At 46.0% G+C, this 24,750-nt stretch overlaps 9 non-coding genes across 9 annotated transcripts; all 9 read left to right on the top strand.

Annotated features, from left to right (window-relative positions):
- Positions 1–13: 13 nt before the first annotated feature.
- TRNAW-CCA (transfer RNA tryptophan (anticodon CCA)) lies at positions 14–85 on the top strand. The gene has a single exon. It is a non-coding gene; the product is annotated as a tRNA-Trp (tRNA).
- Positions 86–5,516: 5,431 nt separating this feature from the next.
- On the top strand, positions 5,517–5,588 carry TRNAW-CCA (transfer RNA tryptophan (anticodon CCA)). The gene has a single exon. It is a non-coding gene; the product is annotated as a tRNA-Trp (tRNA).
- Positions 5,589–7,637: 2,049 nt separating this feature from the next.
- Positions 7,638–7,709, top strand: TRNAW-CCA (transfer RNA tryptophan (anticodon CCA)). The gene has a single exon. It is a non-coding gene; the product is annotated as a tRNA-Trp (tRNA).
- A 778-nt stretch (positions 7,710–8,487) lies between these two features.
- On the top strand, positions 8,488–8,559 carry TRNAW-CCA (transfer RNA tryptophan (anticodon CCA)). Its single transcript has one exon. It is a non-coding gene; the product is annotated as a tRNA-Trp (tRNA).
- A 2,445-nt stretch (positions 8,560–11,004) lies between these two features.
- Positions 11,005–11,076, top strand: TRNAW-CCA (transfer RNA tryptophan (anticodon CCA)). The gene has a single exon. It is a non-coding gene; the product is annotated as a tRNA-Trp (tRNA).
- Positions 11,077–16,299: 5,223 nt separating this feature from the next.
- TRNAW-CCA (transfer RNA tryptophan (anticodon CCA)) lies at positions 16,300–16,371 on the top strand. The gene has a single exon. It is a non-coding gene; the product is annotated as a tRNA-Trp (tRNA).
- Positions 16,372–17,779: 1,408 nt separating this feature from the next.
- Positions 17,780–17,851, top strand: TRNAW-CCA (transfer RNA tryptophan (anticodon CCA)). Its single transcript has one exon. It is a non-coding gene; the product is annotated as a tRNA-Trp (tRNA).
- A 2,250-nt stretch (positions 17,852–20,101) lies between these two features.
- TRNAW-CCA (transfer RNA tryptophan (anticodon CCA)) lies at positions 20,102–20,173 on the top strand. Its single transcript has one exon. It is a non-coding gene; the product is annotated as a tRNA-Trp (tRNA).
- Positions 20,174–22,647: 2,474 nt separating this feature from the next.
- On the top strand, positions 22,648–22,719 carry TRNAW-CCA (transfer RNA tryptophan (anticodon CCA)). The gene has a single exon. It is a non-coding gene; the product is annotated as a tRNA-Trp (tRNA).
- Positions 22,720–24,750: the final 2,031 nt, after the last annotated feature.

Genomic DNA, 24,750 nt, shown 5'->3' with positions numbered 1-24,750 from the left:
GCTACCCTTAGCGGACTCGGTGGCGCAACGGTAGCGCGTCTGACTCCAGATCAGAAGGTTGCGTGTTCGAATCACGCCGGGGTCAAATTCTCTTTTTTATTGTTTTCAACTATCTGTCTACCTATTTGTCTGTCTACAATGACTTCTCTCTTAACCTATGCTTCATCGACAGAAGGCCGAGCAATACATGCTACTGCGTCTGTGCGCACGGCTACACTAAGTCAGCTCGGTGGCGACCCGGTAGGACGTCTGACTCCAGATCAGAAGGTTGCGTGTTCGAATCACGTCGATGTGAAGTTCTCTCTTTTGTTATTTTCATCTATCTGTCTATCTACTTATTTGTCTGTCTACAATGACTTGTCTCTTTACCTGTGCTTCATCAACAGAAGGCCGAGCAAAACATGCTACCACGTGTGTGCGAACGGCTGCCCTGAGCGGACTCGGAGGTCAACGGTAGCGCGTCTGACTCCAGATCAGTGGGTTAAATGTTCGAATCACGTCCGGGTCAAATTCTCTTTTTATTATTTTCATCTATCTGTCTATCTACTTTTTGTCTGTCTAAAATGACTTGTCCCTTTACCTGTGCTTCATCGATATAAGGCCGTGCAAAACATGCTACCACGTGTGTGCGAACGGCTACCCTAAGCGGACTCGGTGGCGCAACTTTAGCACGTTTGATTCCAGATAAGAAGGTTGCGTGTTCTAATCACGTCCGTGTCAAACTCTCTTTTTAGTATTTTCATCTATCTGTCTATCTACTTATTTCTCTGTCTGCAATGACTTGTCCCTTTACCTGTGCTTCATCGACAGAAGGCCGAGCAAAACATGCTACCGCATGTGTGCGGACGGTTGCTCTAAGCGGACTCAGTGGCGCAACTTTAGCACGTCTGACTCCAGATCAGAAGGTTGCGTGTTCGAATCAAGTCCGGGTCAAACTCTTTTTTTTATTATTTTCATCTGTCTATTCACTTATTTGTCTTTCTACAATGACTTGTCTCTTTACCTGTGCTTCATTGACAGAAGGCCGAGCAAAACATGCTACCCTGTGTGTGCGAACGGCTACACTAAGTGTACTGTGTGGCGATACGGTAGCACGTCTGACTCCAGATCACAAGGTTGCGTGTTCGAATCACGTCCGGGTCAAATCCTCTTTTTTAATATTTTCATCTAACTGTCTATCTACTTATCTGTATGTCTACAATGACTTGTCTCTTTACCTGTGCTTCATCGACAGAAGGCCGAGCAAAACATGCTACCACGTGTGGGCGAATGGTTACCTAACGGACTCGGTGGCGACACGGTAGCACGTCTGACTCCAGATCAGGTTGCGTGTTCGAATCACGTCCTGGTCAAATTCTCTTTTTTATTATTTTCATCTATTTATCTTTTGATTTGTCTGTCTACGATGACTTGTCTCTTTACCTGTGCTTCATCGACAGAACGCCGTGCGAAACATGCTACCGCGTGTGTACGAACGGCTTCGCTAAGTGGACTCGGTGGCGACACGGTAGCACGTCTGACTCCAGATCAGAAGGTTGCGTGTTCGAATCACGTCCGGGTCAAATTCTCTTTTTTATTATTTTCATCTATTAGTATATCTACTTATTTGTCTGTCTACAATGACTTGTCTCGTTACCTGTGCTTCATCGACAGAAAGCCGAGCAAAACAAGCGACCGCGTGTGTGCGAACAGCTAGGCTAAGTGAATTCGGTGGCGACACGGTAGCGCGTCTCACCCAGATCAGAGGGTTGCGTGTTCGAATCACGTACATGTTAAGTTCTCGTTTTTGTTTTTTTCATCTGTCTATCTACCTCTTTGTCTGTCTACAACGACTTGTTTCTTTACCTGTGCTTCATCGATAGAAGGCCGAGCAAAACATGCTACCACGTGTGTGCGAATGGTTACCCTAAGTGGACTCGGTGGCGAACTGTTAGCGCGTCCGACTCGAGATCAGAAGGTTGCGTGTTCGAATCGCGTCTGGGTCAAATTCTCTTTTTTTTATTTTCATCTGTCTATCTACTTATTTGTCTGTCTACAATGACTTGTCTCTTTACCTGTGCTGCATCGACAGAAGGCCGAGCAAATCATGCTACCACGTGTGTGCGAACGGCTACCCTGAACGGACGCGGTGGCGACACGGTAGCACGTCTGACTCCAGATCTGAAGGTTGCGAGTTTGAATCACGTCCGGGTCAAATTCGCTTATTTATTATTTTCATATATCTGTGTATCTACTTATTTGTCTGTCTACAAAGACTTGTCTCTTTACCTGTGTTTCATCGACAGAAGGCCGAGCAAATCATGCTACCACGTGTGTGCGAACGGCTACCCTAAACGGACGCGGTGGCGACACGCTAGCACGTCTGACTCCAGATCTGAAGGTTGCGAGTTTGAATCACGTCCGGGTCAAATTCGCTTATTTATTATTTTCATATATCTGTGTATCTACTTATTTGTCTGTCTACAAAGACTTGTCTCTTTACCTGTGTTTCATCGATTGAAGGCCGAGCAAATCATGCTACCACGTGTGTGCGAACGGCTACCCTAAACGGACGCGGTGGCGACACGCTAGCACGTCTGACTCCAGATCAGAAGGTTGCGAGTTTGAATCACGTCCGGGTGAAATTCGCTTATTTATTATTTTCATATATCTGTGTATCTACTTATTTGTCTGTCTACAAAGACTTGTCTCTTTACCTGTGTTTCATCGACAGAAGGCCGAGCAAATCATGCTACCGCGTGTGTGCGAACGGCTACCCTAAGCGGATTCGATGGCGACACGGTAGCACGTCTGACTCCAGATCAGAAGTTTGCGTGTTCGAATCACGTCCGGGTCAAATTCTCTTTTTTAATTTTTTCATCTATCTGTCTATCTACTTATTTGACTATCTGCAATGACTTGTCCCTTTACCTGTGCTTCATCGACAGAAGGCCGAGCAAAACATGCTACAGAGTGTGTGCGAACAATTACTCTAAGCGGACTCAGTGGCGCAACTTTAGCACGTCTGACTCCAGATCAGAAGGTTGCGTATTCAAATCAAATCTGGGTCAAATTCTTTTTTTTATTATTTTCATCTGTCTATCCACTTATTTGTCTCTCTACAATGACTTGTCTCTTTACCTGTGCTTCATCGACAGAAGGCCGAGCAAAACAAGCTACCACGTGTGTGCGAACGGCTACGCTAAGTGGATTCGGGGGCGACACGGTAGCGCGTCATACTACGGATCAGAGGGTTGCGTGTTCAAATCACGTCCATGTTAAGTTCTCGTTTTTGGTATTTTCATCTGACTATCTACCTCTTTGTCTGTCTACAACGACTTGTCTCTTTACCTGTGCTTCATCGATAGAAGGCCGAGCAAAACATGCTACCACGTGTGTGCGAACGGCTGCCCTGAGCGGACTCGGAGGTCAACGGTAGCGCGTCTGACTCCAGATCAGTGGGTTAAATGTTCGAATCACGTCCGGGTCAAATTCTCTTTTTATTATTTTCATCTATCTGTCTATCTACTTTTTTGTCTGTCTAAAATGACTTGTCCCTTTACCTGTGCTTCATCGATATAAGGCCGTGCAAAACATGCTACCACGTGTGTGCGAACGGCTACCCTAAGCGGACTCGGTGGCGCAACTTTAGCACGTTTGATTCCAGATCAGAAGGTTGCGTGTTCTAATCACGTCCGTGTCAAACTCTCTTTTTAGTATTTTCATCTATCTGTCTATCTACTTATTTCTCTGTCTGCAATGACTTGTCCCTTTACCTGTGCTTCATCGACAGAAGGCCGAGCAAAACATGCTACCGCATGTGTGCGGACGGTTGCTCTAAGCGGACTCAGTGGCGCAACTTTAGCACGTCTGACTCCAGATCAGAAGGTTGCGTGTTCGAATCAAGTCCGGGTCAAACTCTTTTTTTTTATTATTTTCATCTGTCTATTCACTTATTTGTCTTTCTACAATGACTTGTCTCTTTACCTGTGCTTCATTGACAGAAGGCCGAGCAAAACATGCTACCCTGTGTGTGCGAACGGCTACACTAAGTGTACTGTGTGGCGATACGGTAGCACGTCTGACTCCAGATCACAAGGTTGCGTGTTCGAATCACGTCCGGGTCAAATCCTCTTTTTTAATATTTTCATCTAACTGTCTATCTACTTATCTGTATGTCTACAATGACTTGTCTCTTTACCTGTGCTTCATCGACAGAAGGCCGAGCAAAACATGCTACCACGTGTGGGCGAATGGTTACCTAACGGACTCGGTGGCGACACGGTAGCACGTCTGACTCCAGATCAGAAGGTTGCGTGTTCGAATCACGTCCGGGTCAAATTCTCTTTTTTATTATTTTCATCTGTCTATCTACTTATTTGTCTGTCTACAATGACTTGTCTCGATACCTGTGCTTCATCGACAGAAAGCCGAGCAAAACAAGCTACCGCGTGTGTGCGAACGGCTAGGCTAAGTGGATTCGGTGGCGACACGGTAGCGCGTCTTACCCAGATCAGAGGGTTGCGTGTTCGAATCACGTACATGTTAAGTTCTCGTTTTTGTTTTTTTCATCTGTCTATCTACCTCTTTGTCTGTCTACAACGACTTGTTTATTTACCTGTGCTTCATCGATAGAAGGCCGAGCAAAACATGCTACCACGTGTGTGCGAACGGTTACCCTAAGTGGACTCGGTGGCGAACTGTTAGCGCGTCCGACTCGAGATCAGAAGGTTGCGTGTTCGAATCGCGTCTGGGTCAAATTCTCTTTCTTATTATTTTCATCTGTCTATCTACTTATTTGTCTGTCTACAATGACTTGTCTCTTTACCTGTGCTGCATCGACAGAAGGCCGAGCAAAACATGCTACCGCGTGTGTGCGAACGGCTACACAAAGTGGTCTCGGTGGTGACACAGTAGCACGTCTGACTCCAGATCAGAAGGTTGCAGGTTCGAATCACGTTCGGGTCATGTTCTCTTTTTTACTATTTTCATCTATCTGTCTATCTACTCATTTGTCTGTCTACAATGACTCTTCTCTTTAGGTGTGCTTCATCGACAGAAGGCCGAGCAAATCATGCTACCACGTGTGTGCGAACGGCTACCCTAAACGGACGCGGTGGCGACACGGTAGCACGTCTGCCTCCAGATCAGAAGGTTGCGAGTTTGAATCACGTCCGGGTCAAATTCGCTTTTTTATTATTTTCATCTATCTGTGTATCTACTTATTTGTCTGTCTACAAAGACTTGTCTCTTTACCTGTGTTTCATCGACAGAAGGCCGAGCAAATCATGCTACCGCGTGTGTGCGAACGGCTACCCTAAGCGGATTCGATGGCGACACGGTAGCACGTCTGACACCAGATCAGAAGTTTGCGTGTTTGAATCACGTCCGGGTAAAAGTGTCTTTTCATTATTTTCATCTATCTGTCTATCTACTTATTTGTCTGTGTACAATGACTCTTCTCTTTAGCTGTGCTTCCTCGACAGAAGGCCAAGCAAAACATGCTACCACGTGTGTGCGAACGGCCACACTAAACGGACTCGGTGGCGCAACGGTAGCGTGTCTGACTCCAGATCAGAAGGTTGCGTGGTCGAATCACGTCGGAGTCAAATTCTCTTTTCTATTGTTTTCAACTATCTGTCTACTTATTTGTCTGTCTACAATGACTTCTCTCTTTACCTATGCTTCATCGACAGAAGGCCGAGCAATACATGCTACTGCGTGTGTGCGAACGGCTACACTAAGTCAAATCGGTGGCGACCCGGTAGGACGTCTGACTCCAGATCAGAAGGTTGCGTGTTCGAATCACGTCGATGTCAAGTTCTTTCTTTTGTTATTTTCATCTATCTGTCTATCTACTTATTTGTCTGTCTACAATGACTTGTCTCTTTACCTGTGCTTCATCGACAGAAGGCCGAGCAAAACATGCTACCACGTGTGTGTGAACGGCTGCCCTGAGCGGACTCGGCGGTGCAACGGTAGCGCGTCTGACTCCAGATCAGTAGGTTAAATGTTCAAATCACGTCCGGGTAAAATTCTCTTTTTAGTATTTTCATCTATCTGTCTATCTACTTATTTGTCTATCTGCAATGACTTGTCCCTTTACCTGTGCTTCATCGACAGAAGAACGAGCAAAACATGCTACCACGTGTGTGCGAATGGTTACCTAACGGACTCGGTGGCGACGCGGTAGCACGTCTGACTCCAGATCAGAAGGTTGCGTGTTCGAATCACGTCCGGGGCAAATTCTCTTTTTTATTATTTTTATCTATTTGTCTATCTACTTATTTGTCTGTCTACAATGACTTGTCTCGTTACCTGTGCTTCATCGACAGAAAGCCGAGCAAAACAAGCTACCGCGTGTGTGCGAACGGCTAGGCTAAGTGGATTCGGTGGCGACACGGTAGCGCGTCTTACCCAGATCAGAGGGTTGCGTGTTCGAATCACGTACGTGTTAAGTTCTCGTTTTTTGTTATTTTCATCTGTCTATCCACCTCTTTGTCTGTCTACAACGACTTGTCTCTTTACCTGTGCTTCATCGATAGAAGGCCGAGCAAAACATGCTACCACGTGTGTGCGAACGGCTACCCTAAGTGGACTCGGTGGCGAACTGTTAGCGCGTCCGACTCGAAATCAGAAGGTTGCGTGTTCGAATCGCGTCCGGGTCAAATTCCCTTTCTTATTATTTTCATCTGTCTATCTACTTATTTGTCTGTCTACAATGACTTGTCTCTTTACCTGTGCTGCATCGACAGAAGAACGAGCAAAACATGCTACCACGTGTGTGCGAATGGTTACCTAACGGACTCGGTGGCGACGCGGTAGCACGTCTGACTCCAGATCAGAAGGTTGCGTGTTCGAATCACGTCCGGGGCAAATTCTCTTTTTTATTATTTTTATCTATTTGTCTATCTACTTATTTGTCTGTCTACAATGACTTGTCTCGTTACCTGTGCTTCATCGACAGAAAGCCGAGCAAAACAAGCTACCGCGTGTGTGCGAATGGCTACACAAAGTGGACGTGGTGGCGACACGGTAGCACGTCTGACTCCAGATCAGAAGGTTGCGAGTTTGAATCACGTCCGGGTCAAATTCGCTTATTTATTACTTTCATCTATCTGTGTATCTATTTATTTGTCTGTCTACAAAGACTTGTCTCTTTACCTGTGCTTCATCGACACAAGGCCGAGCAAATCATGCTACCGCGTGTGTGCGAACGGCTACCCTAAGCAGATTCGATGGCGACACGGTAGCACGTCTGACTCCAGATCAGAAGGTTGCGTGTTCGAATCACGTCCGGATAAAAGTCTCTTTTTATTATTTTCATCTATCTGTCTATCTACTTATTTGTCTGTCTACAATGACTCTTCTCTTTAGCTGTGCTTCCTCGACAGAAGGCCAAGTAAAACATGCTACCACGTGTGTGCGAACGGCCACACTAAACGGACTCGGTGGCGACATGTTAGCATGTCTGACTACAGATCAGAAGGTTGCGAGTTTGAATCACGTCTGGATCAAATTTCCTTCTTTCTTATTTTCATAAATCTGTCTATCTACTTAATTGTCTGTCTACAATGACTTGTCTCTTTACCTGTGCTTCATCGACAGAAGGCCGAAAAAACATGCTACCACGTGTGTGCGAACGGCTACCCTAAGCGGACTCGGTGGCGCAACGGTAGCGCGTCTGACTCCAGATCAGAAGGTTGCCTGTTCAAATCACGTCGGGGTCAAATTCTCTTTTTTATTGTTTTCAACTATCTGTCTACTTATTTGTCTGTCTACAATGACTTCTCTCTTAACCTATGCTTCATCGACAGAAGGCCGAGCAATACATGCTAATGCGTGTGTGCGCACGGCTACACTAAGTCAACTCGGTGGCGACCCTGTAGGACGTCTGACTCCAGATCAGAAGGTTGCGTGTTCGAATCACGTCGATGTGAAGTTCTCTCTTTTGTTATTTTCATCTATCTGTCTATCTACTTATTTGTCTGTCTACAATGAGTTGTCTCTTTACCTGTGCTTCATCGACAGAAGGCCGAGCAAAACATGCTACCACGTGTGTGCGAACGGCCGCCCTGAGCGGACTCGGAGGTGCAACGGTAGCGCGTCTGACTCCAGATCAGTGGGTTAAATCTTCGAATCACGTCCGGGTCAAATTCTCTTTTTATTATTTTCATCTATCTGTCTATCAACCTATTTGTCTGTCTACAAGTACTCTTCTCTTTAGCTGTGCTTCCTCGACAGAAGGCCGAGCAAAGCATGCTACCACGTGTGTGCGAACGGCCACCCTAAACGGACTCGGTGGCGACATGTTAGCATGTCTGACTCCAGATCAGAATGTTGCGAGTATGAATCACTTCTGGATCAAATTTCCTTTTTTCTTATTTTCATCAATCTGTCTATCTACTTATTTGTCTGTCTACAATGACTTGTCTCTTTACCTGTGCTTCATCGACAGAAGGCCGAGAAAACATGCTACCACGTGTGTGCGAACGGCTACCCTAAGCGGACTCGGTGGCGCAACGGTAGCGCGTCTGACTCCAGATCAGAAGGTTGCGTGTTCGAATCACGCGGGGGTCTTATTCTCTTTTTTATTGTTTTCAACTATCTGACTACTTATTTGTCGGTCTACAATGACTTATCTCTTACTCTGTGCTTCATCGACAGAAGGCCCAGCAATACGTGCTAATGCGTGTGTGCGCACGGCTCCACTAAGTCAACTCGGTGGCGACCCGGTAGGACGTCTGACTCCAGATCAGAAGGTTGCGTGTTCGAATCACGTCGATGTGAAGTTCTCTTTCTTATTATTTTAATCTGTCTATCTACTTATTTGTCTGTCTACAATGACTTGTCTCTTTACCTGTACTGCATCGACAAAAGGCTGAGCAAAACATGCTACCGCGTGTGTGCGAACGGCTACACAAAGTGGACTCGGTGGCGACACGGTAGCACGTCCGACTCCAGATCAGAGGGTTGCGTGTTCGAATCACGTCCGTGTTAGGTTCTCTTTTTTATTGTTTTCATCTATCTGTCTATCTACTTATTTGTATGTCTACAATGACTTGTCTCTTTACCTGTGCTTCATCAACAGAAGGCCGAGCAAAACATGCTACCACGTGTGTGCGAATGGTTACCTAACGGACTCGGTGGCGAAACTTTAGCACGTCTGACTCCAGATCAGAAGGTTGCGTGTTCGAATCAAGTCCGGGTCAAATTCTTTTTTATTATTTTCATCTGTCTATCCACTTATTTGTCTGTCTACAATGACTTGTCTCTTTACCTGTGCTTCATCGACAGAAGGCCGAGCGAAACATGCTACCACGTGTGTGCGAATGGTTACCTAACAGGCTCGGTGGCGACACGGTAGCACGTCTGACTCCAGATCACAAGGTTGCGTGTTCGAATCACGTCCGGGTCAAATTCTCTGTTTTATTATTTTCATCTGTTTAACTTTTTATTTTTCTGTCTACGATGACTTGTCTCTTTACCTGTGCTTCATCGACCGAAGGCCGAGCGAAACATGCTACCGCGTGTGTACGAACGGCTTCACTAAGTGGACTCGGTGGCGACACGGTAGCACGTCTGACTCCAGATCACAAGGTTGCGTGTTCGAATCACGTCCGGGTCAAATTCTCTGTTTTATTATTTTCATCTGTTTAACTTTTTATTTTTCTGTCTACGATGACTTTTCTCGTTACCTGTGCTTCATCGACAGAAGGCCGAGCAAGACAAGCTACCGCGTGTGTGCGAACGGCTACGCTAAGTGGATTCGGTGGCGACACGGTAGCGCGCCTTACTACGGATCAGAGGGTTGCGTGTTCGAATCACGTCCGTGTTAAGTTCTCGTTTTTGTTATTTTCATCTGTCTATCTACCTCTTTGTCTACAACGACTTGTTTCTTTACCTGTGCTTCATCGATAGAAGGCCGAGCAAAACATGCTACCACGTGTGTGCGAACGGCTACCTTAAGTGGACTCGGTGGCGAACTGTTAGCGCGTCCGACTCCAGATCAGAAGGTTGCGTGTTCGTATCGCGTCCTGGTCAAATTCTCTTTCTTATTAATTTAATCTGTCTATCTACTTATTTGTCTGTCTACAATGACTTGTCTCTTTACCTGTACTGCATCGACAAAAGGCTGAGCAAAACATGCTACCGCGTGTGTGCGAACGGCTACACAAAGTGGACTCGGTGGCGACACGGTAGCACGTCCGACTCCAGATCAGAGGGTTGCGTGTTCGAATCACGTCCGTGTTAGGTTCTCTTTTTTATTGTTTTCATCTATCTGTCTATCTGCTTATTTGTATGTCTACAATGACTTGTCTCTTTACCTGTGCTTCATCAACAGAAGGCCGAGCAAAACATGCTACCACGTGTGTGCGAATGGTTACCTAACGGACTCGGTGGCGACACGGTAGCACGTCTGACTCCAGATCAGAAGGTTGCGTGTTCGAATCACGTCCGGGTCAAATTCTCTTTTTCATTATTTTCATCTGTTTAACTTTTTATTTGTCTGTCTACGATGACTTGTCTCTTTACCTGTGCTTCATCGACAGAAGGCCGAGCGAAACATGCTACCGCGTGTGTACGAACGGCTTCACTAAGTGGACTCGGTGGCGACCAGTAGCACGTCTGTCTCCATATCAGAAGGTTGCGAGTTCGAATCACGTCCGGGTCAAGCTCTCTTTTTATTATTTTTATCTGTCTATCTACTTATTTGTCTGTCTACAATGACTCTTCTCTTTAGCTGTACTTCCTCGACAGAAGGCCGAGCAAAACATGCTACCACGTGTGTGCGAACGGCCACCCAAAACGGACTCGGTGGCGACATGTTAGCATGTCTGACTACAGATCAGAAGGTTGCGAGCTTGAATCACGTCTGGATCAAATTTCCTTTTTTCTTATTTTCATCATTCTGTCTATCTACTTATATGTCTGTATACAATGACTTGTCTCTTTACCTGTGCTTCATCAACAGAAGGCCGAAAAAACATGCTACCACGTGTGTGCGAACGGCTACCCTAAGCGGATTCGGTGGCGCAACGGTAGCGCGTCTGACTCCAGATCAGAAGGTGGCGTGTTCGAATCACGTCCGGGTCAAGATCTCTTTTTATTATTTTCATCTGTCTGTCTACTTATTTGTCTGTCTACAATGACATGTCTCTTTACCTGTGCTTCATCGACAGAAGGCCGAGAAAATTATGCTACCGCGTGTGTGCGAACGGCTACCCTAAGCGGATTCGATGGCGACACGGTAGCACGTCTGACTCCAGATCAAAAAGTTGCGTGTTCGAATCACGTCTGGGTAAAAGTCTTTTTTTATTATTTTCATCTATCTGTCTATCTACTTATTTTTCTGTCTAAAATGACTTGTCCCTTTACCTGTGCTTCATCGACATAAGGCCGTGCAAAACATGCTACCACGTGTGTGCGAACGGCTACCCTAAGCGGACTCGGTGGCGCAACTTTAGCAAGTTTGATTCCAGATCAGAAGGTTGCGTGTTCTAATCACGTCCGCGTCAAACTCTCTTTTTATTATTTTCATCTATCTGTCTATCTACTTATTTCTCTGTCTGCAATGACTTGTCCCTTTACCTGTGCTTCATCGACAGAAGGCCGAGCAAAACATGCTACCGCGTGTGTGCGAACGGTTGCCCTAGGCGGACTCAGTGGCGCAACTTTAGCACGTCTGACTCCAGATCAGAAGGTTGCGTGTTCGAATCAAGTGCGGGTCAAATTCTTTTCTTTAATATTTTCATCTGTCTATTCACTTATTTTTCTGTCTACAATGACTTGTCTCTTTACCTGTGCTTCATCGACAGAAGGCCGAGCAAAACATGCTACCGTGTGTGTGCGAACGGCTACACTAAGTGTACTGTGTGGCGATACGGTAGCACGTCTGACTCCAGATCACAAGGTTGCGTGTTCGAATCACGTCCGGGTCAAATCCTCTTTTTTATTATTTTCAACTATTTGTCTATCTACTTATTTGTCTGTCTACAATGACTTGTCTCGTTACCTGTGCTTCATCGACAGAAAGCCGAGCAAAACATGCTACCACGTGTGTGCGAATGGTTACCTAATGGACTCGGTGGCGACACGGTAGCACGTCTGACTCCAGATCAGAAGGTTGCGAGTTTGAATCACGTCCGGGTCAAATTCGCTTATTTATTTTTTTCATTTATCTGTTTATCTACTTATTTGTCTGTCTACAAAGACTTGTCTCTTTACCTGTGCTTCATCGACAGAAGGCCGAGCAAATCATGCTACCGCGTGTGTGCGAACGGCTGCCCTAAGCGGATTCGATGGCGACACGGTAGCTCGTCTGACTCCAGATCAGAAGATTGCGTGTTCGAATCACGTCCGGGTAAAAGTCTCTTTTTATTATTTTCATCTATCTGTCTATCTACTTATTTGTCTGTCTACAATGACTCTTCTCTTTAGCTGTGCTTCTTCGACAGAAGGCCAAGCAAAACATGCTACCACGTGTGTGCGAATGGCCACACTAAACGGACTCGGTGGCGACATGTTAGCAAGTCTGACTACAGATCAGAAGGTTGCGAGTTTGAATCACGTCTGGATCCAATTTCCTTCTTTCTTATTTTCATCAATCTGTCTATCTACTTATTTGTCTGTCTACAATGACTTGTCTCTTTACCTGTGCTTCATCGACAGAAGGCCGAGCAAAACATGCTACCGTGTGTGTGCGAACGGCTACACTAAGTGTACTGTGTGGCGATACGGTAGCACGTCTGACTCCAGATCACAAGGTTGCGTGTTCGAATCACGACCGGGTCAAATCCTCTTTTTTATTATTTTCAACTATCTGTCTATCTACTTATTTGTCTGTCTACAATGACTTGTCTCGTTACCTGTGCTTCATCGACAGAAAGCCGAGCAAAACATGCTACCACGTGTGTGCGAATGGTTACCTAATGGACTCGGTGGCGACACGGTAGCACGTCTGACTCCAGATCAGAAGGTTGCGAGTTTGAATCACGTCCGGGTCAAATTTGCTTATTTATTTTTTTCATTTATCTGTGTATCTACTTATTTTTCTGTCTACAAAGACTTGTCTCTTTACCTGTGCTTCATCGACAGAAGGCCGAGCAAATCATGCTACCGCGTGTGTGCGAACGGCTACCCTAAGCGGATTCGATGGCGACACGGTAGCACGTCTGACTCCAGATCAGAAGATTTCGTGTTCGAATCACGTCCGGGTAAAAGTCTCGTTTTATTATTTTCATCTATCTGTCTATCTACTTATTTGTCTGTCTACAATGACTCTTCTCTTTAGCTGTGCTTCCTCGACAGAAGGCCAAGCATTACATGCTACCACGTGTGTGCGAACGGCCACACTAAACGGACTCGGTGGCGACATGTTAGCATGTCTGACTACAGATCAGAAGGTTGCGAGTTTGAGTCACGTCTGGATCAAATTTCCTTCTTTCTTATTTTCATCAATCTGTCTATCTACTTATTTGTCTGTCTACAATGACTTGTCTCTTTACCTGTGCTTCATCGACAGAAGGCTGAGCAAAACATGCTACCACGTGTGGGCGAACGGCTACCCTAGGTGGACTCGGTGGCGCAAGCAACTTTAGCACGTCTGACTCCAGATCAGAAGGTTGCGTGTTCTAATCACGTCCGCGTCAAATTCTCTTTTTAGTATTTTCATCTATCTGTCTATCTACGTATTTGTCTATCTGCAATGACTTGTCCCTTTACCTGTGCTTCATCGACAGAAGGCCGAGCAAAACATGCTACAGCGTGTGTGCGAACAATTACTCTAAGCGGACTCAGTGGCGCAACTTTAGCACGTCTGACTCCAGATCAGAAGGTTGCGTGTTCGAATCAAGTCCGGGTCAAATTCTTTTTTATTATTTTCATCTGTCCATCCAGTGTTTTGTCTGTCTACAATGAGTTGTCTCTTTATCTGTGCTTCATCGACAGAAGGCCGAGCAAAACATGCTACCGCGTGTGTGTGAACGGCTACACTAAGTGTACTCGGTGGCGATACGGTAGCACGTCTGACTCCAGATCACAAGGTTGCGTGTTCGAATCAGGTCCGGGTCAAATCCTCTTTTTTATTATTTTCATCTATCTGTCTATCTACTTATCTGTATGTCTACAATGACTTGTCTCTTTACCTGTGCTTCATCGACAGAAGGCCGAGCAAAACATGCTACCACGTGTGTGCGAATGGTTACCTAACAGGCTCGGTAGCGACACGGTAGCACGTCTGACTCCAGATCACAAGGTTGCGTGTTCGAATCACGTCCGGGTCAAATTCTCTGTTTTATTATTTTCATCTGTATAACTTTTTATTTTTCTGTCTACGATGATTTGTCTCTTTACCTGTGCTTCATCGACAGAAGGCCGAGCGAAACATGCTACCGCGTGTGTACGAACGGCTTCAGTAAGTGGACTCGGTTGCGACACGGTAGCACGTCTGTCTCCATATCAGAAGGTTGCGTGTTCGAACCACGTCCGGGTCAAATTCTCTTTTTTCTTATTTTCATCTATTTGTCTATCTACTTATTTGTCTGTGTACAATGACTTTTCTCGTTACCTGTGCTTCATCGACAGAAGGCCGAGCAAGACAAGCTACCGCGTGTGTGCGAACGGCTACGCTAAGTGGATTCGGTGGCGACACGGTAGCGCGTCTTACTACGGATCAGAGGGTTGCGTGTTCGAATCACGTCCGTGTTAAGTTCTCGTTTTTGTTATTTTCATCTGTCTATCTACCTCTTTGTCTACAACGACTTGTTTCTTTACCGGTGCTTCATCGATAGAAGGCCGAGCAAAACATGCTACCACGTGTGTGCGAACGGCTACCTTAAGTGGACTTGGTGGCAACCCGGTAGCACGTCTGACTCCAGATCGGAAGGTTGCGTGTTCGAATCACGTCCGGGTCAAGCTCTCTTTTTATTATTTTCATCTGTCTATCTACTTATTTGTCTGTCTACAATGACTTGTCTCTTTACCTGTACTGCATTGACAAAAGGCCGAGCAAAACATGCTACCGCGTGTGTGCGTACGGCTACACTAAGTGGACTCGGTGGCAACCCGGTAGCACGTCTGACTCCAGATCGGAAGGTTGCGTGTTCGAATCACGTCCGGGTCAAGCTCTCTTTTTATTATTTTCGTCTGTCTATCTACTTATTTGTCTGTCTACAATGACATGTCTCTTTACCTGTACTGCATTGACAAAAAGCCGAGCAAATCATGCTACCGCGTGTGTGCGAACGACTACACTAAGCGGATTCGATGGCGACACGGTAGCACGTCTGACTCCAGATCAGAAGGTTGCGTGTTCGAATCACGTCCGGGTAAAAGTCTCTCTTTATTATTTTCATCTATCTGTCTATCTACTTATTTGTCTGTCTACAATGACTCTTCTCTTTAGCTGTGCTTCCTCGACAGAAGGCCGAGCAAAACATGCCACCACATGTGTGCGAATGGCCACCCAAAACGGACTCGGTGGCGACATGTTAGCATGTCTGACTACACATCAGAAGGTTGCTAGCTTGAATCACGTCTGGATCAAATTTCCTTTTTTCTTATTTTCATCATTCTGTCTATCTACTTATTTGTCTGTCTACAATGACTTGTCTCTTTACCTGTGCTTCATCGACAGAAGGCCGAAAAAACATGCTACCACGTGTGTGCAAACGGCTACCCTAAGCGGACTCGGTGGCGATACGGTAGCGCGTCTGACTCCAGATCAGAAGGTTGCGTGTTTGAATCACGTCCGGGTCAAGTTCTCTTTTTATAATTTTCATCTGTCTATCTACTTATTTGTCTGTCTACAATGACATGTCTCTTCACCTGTGCTTCACCGACAGAAGGCCGAGAAAATCATGCTACCGCGTGTGTGCGAACGGCTACCCTAAGCGGATTCGATGGCGACACGGTAGCACGTCTGACTCCAGATCAGAAGGTTGCGTGTTCGAATCACGTCCGGGTAAAAGTCTCTTTTTATTATTTTCATCTATCTGTCTATCTACTTCTTTGTCTGTCTACAAGTACTCTTCTCTTTAGCTATGCTCCCTCGACAGAAGGCCGAGCAACGCATGCTACCACGTGTGTGCGAACGGCCACCCTAAACGGACTCGGTGGCGACATGTTAGCATGTCTGACTCCAGATCAGAAGGTTGCGAGTATGAATCACGTCTGGATCAAATTTCCTTTTTTCTTATTTTCATCAATCTGTCTATCTACTTATTTGTCTGTCTACAATGACTTCTCTCTTTACCTGTGCTATCGACAGAAGGCCGAGAACACATGCTACCACGTGTGTGCGAACGGCTACCCTTAGCGGACTCGGTGGCGCAACGGTAGCGCGTCTGACTCCAGATCAGAAGGTTGCGTGTTCGAATCACGCCGGGGTCAAATTCTCTTTTTTATTGTTTTCGAATATCTGTCTACCTATTTGTCTGTCTACAATGACTTCTCTCTTAACCTATGCTTCATCGACAGAAGGCCGAGCAATACTTGCTACTGCGTGTGTGCGCACGGCTACACTAAGTCAGCTCGGTGGCGACCCGGTAGGACGTCTGACTCCAGATCAGAAGGTTGCGTGTTCGAATCACGTCGATGTGATGTTCTCTCTTTTGTTATTTTCATCTATCTGTCTATCAACTTATTTGTCTGTCTACAATGACTTGTCTCTTTACCTGTGCTTCATCGACAGAAGGCCGAGCAAAACATGCTACCACGTGTGTGCGAACGGCTGCCCTGAGCGGACTCGGTGGCAACACGGTAGCACGTCTGTCTCCATATCAGTAGGTTGCGTGTTCGAATCACGTCCGGGTCAAATTCTCTTTTTTCTTATTTTCATCTATTTGTCTATCTACCTATTTGTCTGTGTACAATGACTTGTCTCGTTACCTGTGCTTCATCGACAGAAGGCCGAGCAAAACAAGCTACCGATTGTGTGCGAACGGCTACGCTAAGTGGATTCGGTGGCGACACGGTAGCGCGTCATACTACGGATCAGAGGGTTGCGTGTTCGAATCACGTCCGTGTTAAGTTCTCGTTTTTGGTATTTTCATCTGACTATCTACCTCTTTGTCTGTCTACAACGACTTGTCTCTTTACCTGTGCTTCATCGTTAGAAGGCCAAGCAAAACATGCTTCCACGTGTGTGCGAACGGCTACCCTAAATGGACTCGGCGGCGAACTGTTAGCGCGTCCGACTCCAGATCAGAAGGTTGCGTGTTCGAATCGCGTCCGGGTCAAATCCTCTTTCATATTATTTTCATCTATCTTCTTATTTGTCTGTCTACAATTACTTGTCTCTTTACCAGTGCTACATCGACAGAAGGCCGAGCAAAACATGCTACCGCGTGTGTGCGAACGACTACACTAAGCGGATTCGATGGCGACACGGTAGCACGTCTGACTCCAGATCAGAAGTTTGCGTGTTCGAATCACGTCCGGGTAAAAGTCTCTCTTTATTATTTTCATCTATCTGTCTATCTACTTATTTGTCTGTCTACAAGTACTCTTCTCTTTAGCTATGCTCCCTCGACAGAAGGCCGAGCAACGCATGCTACCACGTGTGTGCGAACGGCCGCCCTAAACGGACTCGGTGGCGACATGTTAGCATGTCTGACTCCAGATCAGAAGGTTGCGAGTATGAATCACGTCTGGATCAAATTTCCTTTTTTCTTATTTTCATCAATCTGTCTATCTACTTATTTGTCTGTCTACAATGACTTGTCTCTTTACCTGTGCTTCATCGACAGAAGGCCGAGAACACATGCTACCACGTGTGTGCGAACGGCTACCCTTAGCGGACTCGGTGGCGCAACGGTAGCGCGTCTGACTCCAGATCAGAAGGTTGCGTGTTCGAATCACGCCGGGGTCAAATTCTCTTTTTTATTGTTTTCAACTATCTGTCTACCTATTTGTCTGTCTACAATGACTTCTCTCTTAACCTATGCTTCATCGACAGAAGGCCGAGCAATACATGCTACTGCGTGTGTGCGCACGGCTACACTAAGTCAGCTCGGTGGCGACCCGGTAGGACGTCTGACTCCAGATCAGAAGGTTGCGTGTTCGAATCAGGTCGATGTGAAGTTCTCTCTTTTGTTATTTTCATCTATCTGTCTATCTACTTATTTGTCTGTCTACACTGACTTGTCTCTTTACCTGTGCTTCATCGACAGAAGGCCGAGCAAAACATGCTACCACGTGTGTGCGAACGGCTGCCCTGAGCGGACTCGGTGGCAACACGGTAGCACGTCTGTCTCCATATCAGTAGGTTGCGTGTTCCAATCACGTCCGGGTCAAATTCTCTTTTTCCTTATTTTCATCTATTTGTCTATCTACCTATTTGTCTGTGTACAATGACTTGTCTCGTTACCTGTGCTTCATCGACAGAAGGCCGAGCAAAACAAGCTACCGCGTGTGTGCGAACGGCTAGGCTTAGTGGATTCGGTGGCGACACGGTAGCGCGTCATACTACGGATCAGAGGGTTGCGTGTTCGAATCACGTCCGTGTCAAGTTCTCGTTTTTGGTATTTTCATCTGACTATCTACCTCTTTGTCTGTCTACAACGACTTGTCTCTTTACCTGTGCTTCATCGATAGAAGGCCAAGCAAAACATGCTACCACGTGTGTGCGAACGGCTACCCTAAATGGACTCGGCGGCGAACTGTTAGCGCGTCCGACTCCAGATCAGAAGGTTGCGTGTTCGAATCGCGTCCGGGTCAAATCCTCTTTCATATTATTTTCATCTATCTACTTATTTGTCTGTCTACAATTACTTGTCTCTTTACCAGTGCTACATCGACAGAAGGCCGAGCAAAACATGCTACCGCGTGTGTGCGAACGACTACACTAAGCGGATTCGATGGCGACACGGTAGCACGTCTGACTCCAGATCAGAAGGTTGCATGTTCGAATCACGTCCGGGTCAAGTTCTCTTTTTATAATTTTCATCTGTCTATCTACTTATTTGTCTGTCTACAATGACATGTCTCTTTACCTGTGCTTCACCGACAGAAGGCCGAGAAAATCATGCTACCGCGTGTGTGCGAACGGCTACCCTAAGCGGATTTGATGGCGACACGGTAGCACGTCTGACTCCAGATCAGAAGGTTGCGTGTTCGAATCACGTCTGGGTAAAAGTCTCTTTTTAATATTTTCATCTATCTGTCTATCTACTTATTTGTCTGTCTACAAGTACTCTTCTCTTTAGCTATGCTCCCTCGACAGAAGGCCGAGCAACGCATGCTACCACATGTGTGCGAACGGCCACCCAAAACGGACTCGGTGGCGACATGTTAGCATGTCTGACTACACATCAGAAGGTTGCGAGCTTGAATCACGTCTGGATCAAATTTCCTTTTTTCTTATTTTCATCATTCTGTCTATCTACTTATTTGTCTGTCTACAATGACTTGTCTCTTTACCTGTGCTTCATCGACAGAAGGCCGAAAAAACATGCTACCACGTGTGTGCAAACGGCTACCCTAAGCGGACTCGGTGGCGATACGGTAGCGCGTCTGACTCCAGATCAGGAGGTTGCGTGTTCGAATCACGTCCGGGTCAAGTTCTCTTTTTATAATTTTCATCTGTCTATCTACTTATTTGTCTCTACAATGACATGTCTCTTTACCTGTGCTTCACCGACAGAAGGCCGAGAAAATCATGCTACCGCGTGTGTGCGAACGGCTACCCTAAGCGGATTTGATGGCGACACGGTAGCACGTCTGACTCCAGATCAGAAGGTTGCGTGTTCGAATCACGTCCGGGTAAAAGTCTCTTTTTAATATTTTCATCTATCTGTCTATCTACTTATTTGTCTGTCTACAAGTACTCTTCTCTTTAGCTGTGCTTCCTCGACAGAAGGCCGAGCAAAACATGCTACCACATGTGTGCGAACGGCCACCCAAAACGGACTCGGTGGCGACATGTTAGCATGTCTGACTACACATCAGAAGGTTGCGAGCTTGAATCACGTCTGGATCAAATTTTCTTTTTTCTTATTTTCATCATTCTGTCTATCCACTTATTTGTCTGTCTACAATGACTTGTCTCTTTACCTGTGCTTCATCGACAGAAGGCCGAGAACACATGCTACCACGTGTGTGCGAACGGCTACCCTTAGCGGACTCGGTGGCGCAACGGTAGCGCGTCTGACTCCAGATCAGAAGGTTGCGTGTTCGAATCACGCCGGGGTCAAATTCTCTTTTTTATTGTTTTCAACTATCTGTCTACCTATTTGTCTGTCTACAATGACTTCTCTCTTAACCTATGCTTCATCGACAGAAGGCCGAGCAATACATGCTACTGAGTGTGTGCGCACGGCTACACTAAGTCAGCTCGGTGGCGACCCGGTAGGACGTCTGACTCCAGATCAGAAGGTTGCGTGTTCGAATCACGTCGATGTGAAGTTCTCTCTTTTGTTATTTTCATCTATCTGTCTATCTACTTATTTGTCTGTCTACAATGACTTGTCTCTTTACCTGTGCTTCATCGACAGAAGGCCGAGCAAAACATGCTACCACGTGTGTGCGAACGGCTGCCCTGAGCGGACTCGGAGGTCAACGGTAGCGCGTCTGACTCCAGATCTGAAGGTTGCGAGTTTGAATCACGTCCGGGTCAAATTCGCTTATTTATTATTTTCATATATCTGTGTATCTACTTATTTGTCTGTCTACAAAGACTTGTCTCTTTACCTCTGTTTCATCGACAGAAGGCCGAGCAAATCATGCTACCACGTGAGTGCGAACGGCTACCCTAAACGGACGCGGTGGCGACACGGTAGCACGTCTGACTCCAGATCAGAAGGTTGCGAGTTTGAATCACGTCCGGGCGAAATTCTCTTTTTATTATTTTCATCTATCTGTCTATCTACTTGTTTGTCTGTCTAAAATGACTTGTCCCTTTACCTGTGCTTCATCAACATAAGGCGGTGCAAAACATGCTACCACGTGTGGGCGAACGGCTACCCTAATCGGACTCGGTGGCGCAAGCAACTTTAGCACGTCTGACTCCAGATCAGAAGGATGCGTGTTGTAATCACGTCCGCGTCAAATTCTCTTTTTAGTATTTTCATCTATCTGTCTATCTACTTATTTGTCTATCTGCAATGACTTGTCCCTTTACCTGTGCTTCATCGACAGAATGCCGAGCAAAACATGCTACAGCGTGTGTGCGAACAAATACTCTAAGCGGACTCAGTGGCGCAACTTTAGCACGTCTGACTCCAGATCAGAAGGTTGCGTATTCGAATCAAATCTGGGTCAAATTCTTTTTTTTATTATTTTCATCTGTCTATCCACTTATTTGTCTCTCTACAATGACTTGTCTCTTTACCTGTGGTTCATCGACAGAAGGCCGAGCGAAACATGCTACCGCCTGTGTACGAACGGCTTCACTAAGTGGACTCGGTGGCAACACGGTAGCACGTCTGTCTCCATATCAGAAGGTTGCGTGTTCGAATCACGTCCGGGTCAAATTCTCTTTTTTCTTATTTTCATCTATTTGTCTATCTACTTATTTGTCTGTGTACAATGACTTGTCTCGTTACCTGTGCTTCATCGACAGAAGGCCGAGCAAAACAAGCTACCACGTGTGTGCGAACGGCTACGCTAAGTGGATTCGGTGGCGACACGGTAGCGCGTCATACTACGGATCAGAGGGTTGCGTTTTCAAATCACGTCCGTGTTAAGTTCTCGTTTTTGGTATTTTCATCTGACTATCTACCTCTTTGTCTGTCTACAACGACTTGTCTCTTTACCTGTGCTTCATCGATGGAAGGCCAAGCAAAACATGCTACCACGTGTGTGCGAACGGCTACCCTAAATGGACTCGGCGGCGAACTGTTAGCGCGTCCGACTCCAGATCAGAAGGTTGCGTGTTCGAATCGCGTCCGGGTCAAATCCTCTTTCATATTATTTTCATCTGTCTATCTACTTATTTCTCTGTCTACAATGACTTGTCTTTTTACCAGTGCTGCATCGACAGAAGGCCGAGCAAAACATGCTACCGCGTGTGTGCGTACGGCTACACTAAGTGGACTCGGTGGCAACCCGGTAGCACGTCTGACTCCAGATCGAAAGGTTGCGTGTTCGAATCACGTCCGGGTCAAGCTCTCTTTTTATTATTTTCATCTGTCTATCTACCTATTTGTCTGTCTACAATGACATGTCTCTTTACCTGTGCTTCATCGACAGAAGGCCGAGCAAATCATGCTACCGCGTGTGTGCGAACGACTACACTAAGCGGATTCGATGGCGACACGGTAGCACGTCTGACTCCAGATCAGAAGGTTGCGTGTTCGAATCACGTCCGGGTAAAAGTCTCTCTTTATTATTTTCATCTATCTGTCTATCTACTTATTTGTCTGTCTACAATGACTCTTCTCTTTAGCTGTGCTTCCTCGACAGAAGGCCGAGCAAAACATGCTACCACATGTGTGCGAACGGCCACCCAAAACGGACTCGGTGCCGACATCTTAGCATGTCTGACTACACATCAGAAGGTTGCGAGCTTGAATCACGTCTGGATCAAATTTTCTTTTTTCTTATTTTCATCATTCTGTCTATCTACTTATTTGTCTGTCTACAATGACTTGTCTCTTTACCTGTGCTTCATCGACAGAAGGCCGAGAACACATGCTACCACGTGTGTGCGAACGGCTACCCTTAGCGGACTCGGTGGCGCAACGGTAGTGCGTCTGACTCCAGATCAGAAGGTTGCGTGTTCGAATCACGCCGGGGTCAAATTCTCTTTTTTATTGTTTTCAACTATCTGTCTACCTATTTGTCTGTCTACAATGACTTCTCTCTTAACCTATGCTTCATCGACAGAAGGCCGAGCAATACATGCTACTGAGTGTGTGCGCACGGCTACACTAAGTCAGCTCGGTGGCGACCCGGTAGGACGTCTGACTCCAGATCAGAAGGTTGCGTGTTCGAATCACGTCGATGTGAAGTTCTCTCTTTTGTTATTTTCATCTATCTGTCTATCTACTTATTTGTCTGTCTACAATGACTTGTCTCTTTACCTGTGCTTCATCGACAGAAGGCCGAGCAAAACATGCTACCACGTGTGTGCGAACGGCTGCCCTGAGCCGACTCGGAGGTCAACGGTAGCGCGTCTGACTCCAGATCAGTGGGTTAAATGTTCGAATCACGTCCGGCTCAAATTCTCTTTTTATTATTTTCATCTATCTGTCTATCTACTTTTTTGTCTGTCTAAAATGACTTGTCCCTTAACCTGTGCTTCATCGAGATAAGGCCGTGCAAAACATGCTACCACGTGTGTGCGAACGGCTACCCTAAGCGGACTCGGTGGCGCAACTTTAGCACGTTTGATTCCAGATCAGAAGGTTGCGTGTTCTAATCACGTCCGTGTCAAACTCTCTTTTTAGTATTTTCATCTATCTGTCTATCTACTTATTTCTCTGTCTGCAATGACTTGTCCCTTTACCTGTGCTTCATCGACAGAAGGCCCAGCAAAACATGCTACCGCATGTGTGCGAACGGCTACACTAAGTGTACTGTGTGGCGATACGGTAGCACGTCTGACTCCAGATCACAAGGCTGCGTGTTCGAATCACGTCCGGGTCAAATCCTCTTTTTTAATATTTTCATCTAACTGTCTATCTACTTATCTGTATGTCTACAATGACTTGTCTCTTTACCTGTGCTTCATCGACAGAAGGCCGAGCAAATCATGCTACCACGTGTGTGCGAACGGCTACCCTGAACGGACGTGGTGGCGACACGGTAGCACGTCTGACTCCAGATCTGAAGGTTGCGAGTTTGAATCACGTACGGGTCAAATTCGCTTATTTATTATTTTCATATATCTGTGTATCTACTTATTTGTCTGTCTACAAAGACTTGTCTCTTTACCTCTGTTTCATCGACAGAAGGCCGAGCAAATCATGCTACCACGTGTGTGCGAACGGCTACCCTAAACGGACGCGGTGGCGACACGGTAGCACGTCTGACTCCAGATCAGAAGGTTGCGAGTTTGAATCACGTCCGGGCGAAATTCGCTTATTTATTATTTTCATATATCTGTGTATCTACTTATTTGTCGGTCTACAAAGACTTGTCTCTTTACCTGTGTTTCATCGACAGAAGGCCGAGCAAATCATGCTACCGCGTGTGTGCGAACGGCTACCCTAAGCGGATTCGATGGCGACACGGTAGCACGTCTGACTCCAGATCAGAAGTTTGCGTGTTCGAATCACGTCCGGGTGAAATTCTCTTTTTATTATTTTCATCTATCTGTCTATCTACTTGTTTGTCTGTCTAAAATGACTTGTCCCTTTACCTGTGCTTCATCAACATAAGGCGGTGCAAAACATGCTACCACGTGTGGGCGAACGGCTACCCTAATCGGACTCGGTGGCGCAAGCAACTTTAGCACGTCTGACTCCAGATCAGAAGGATGCGTGTTGTAATCACGTCCGCGTCAAATTCTCTTTTTAGTATTTTCATCTATCTGTCTATCTACTTATTTGTCTATCTGCAATGACTTGTCCCTTTACCTGTGCTTCATCGACAGAATGCCGAGCAAAACATGCTACAGCGTGTGTGCGAACAAATACTCTAAGCGGACTCAGTGGCGCAACTTTAGCACGTCTGACTCCAGATCAGAAGGTTGCGTATTCGAATCAAATCTGGGTCAAATTCTTTTTTTTATTATTTTCATCTGTCTATACACTTATTTGTCTCTCTACAATGACTTGTCTCTTTACCTGTGGTTCATCGACAGAAGGCCGAGAGAAACATGCTACC

Source organism: Rhipicephalus microplus, chromosome 5, assembly GCF_043290135.1.
Source record: "Rhipicephalus microplus isolate Deutch F79 chromosome 5, USDA_Rmic, whole genome shotgun sequence".
In the NCBI taxonomy this organism is placed as follows: Eukaryota; Metazoa; Arthropoda; class Arachnida; order Ixodida; family Ixodidae; genus Rhipicephalus; species Rhipicephalus microplus.
The sequence above is the reverse complement of the archived record's forward strand: the minus strand, read 5'-3'. Positions and strand labels throughout refer to the sequence as shown.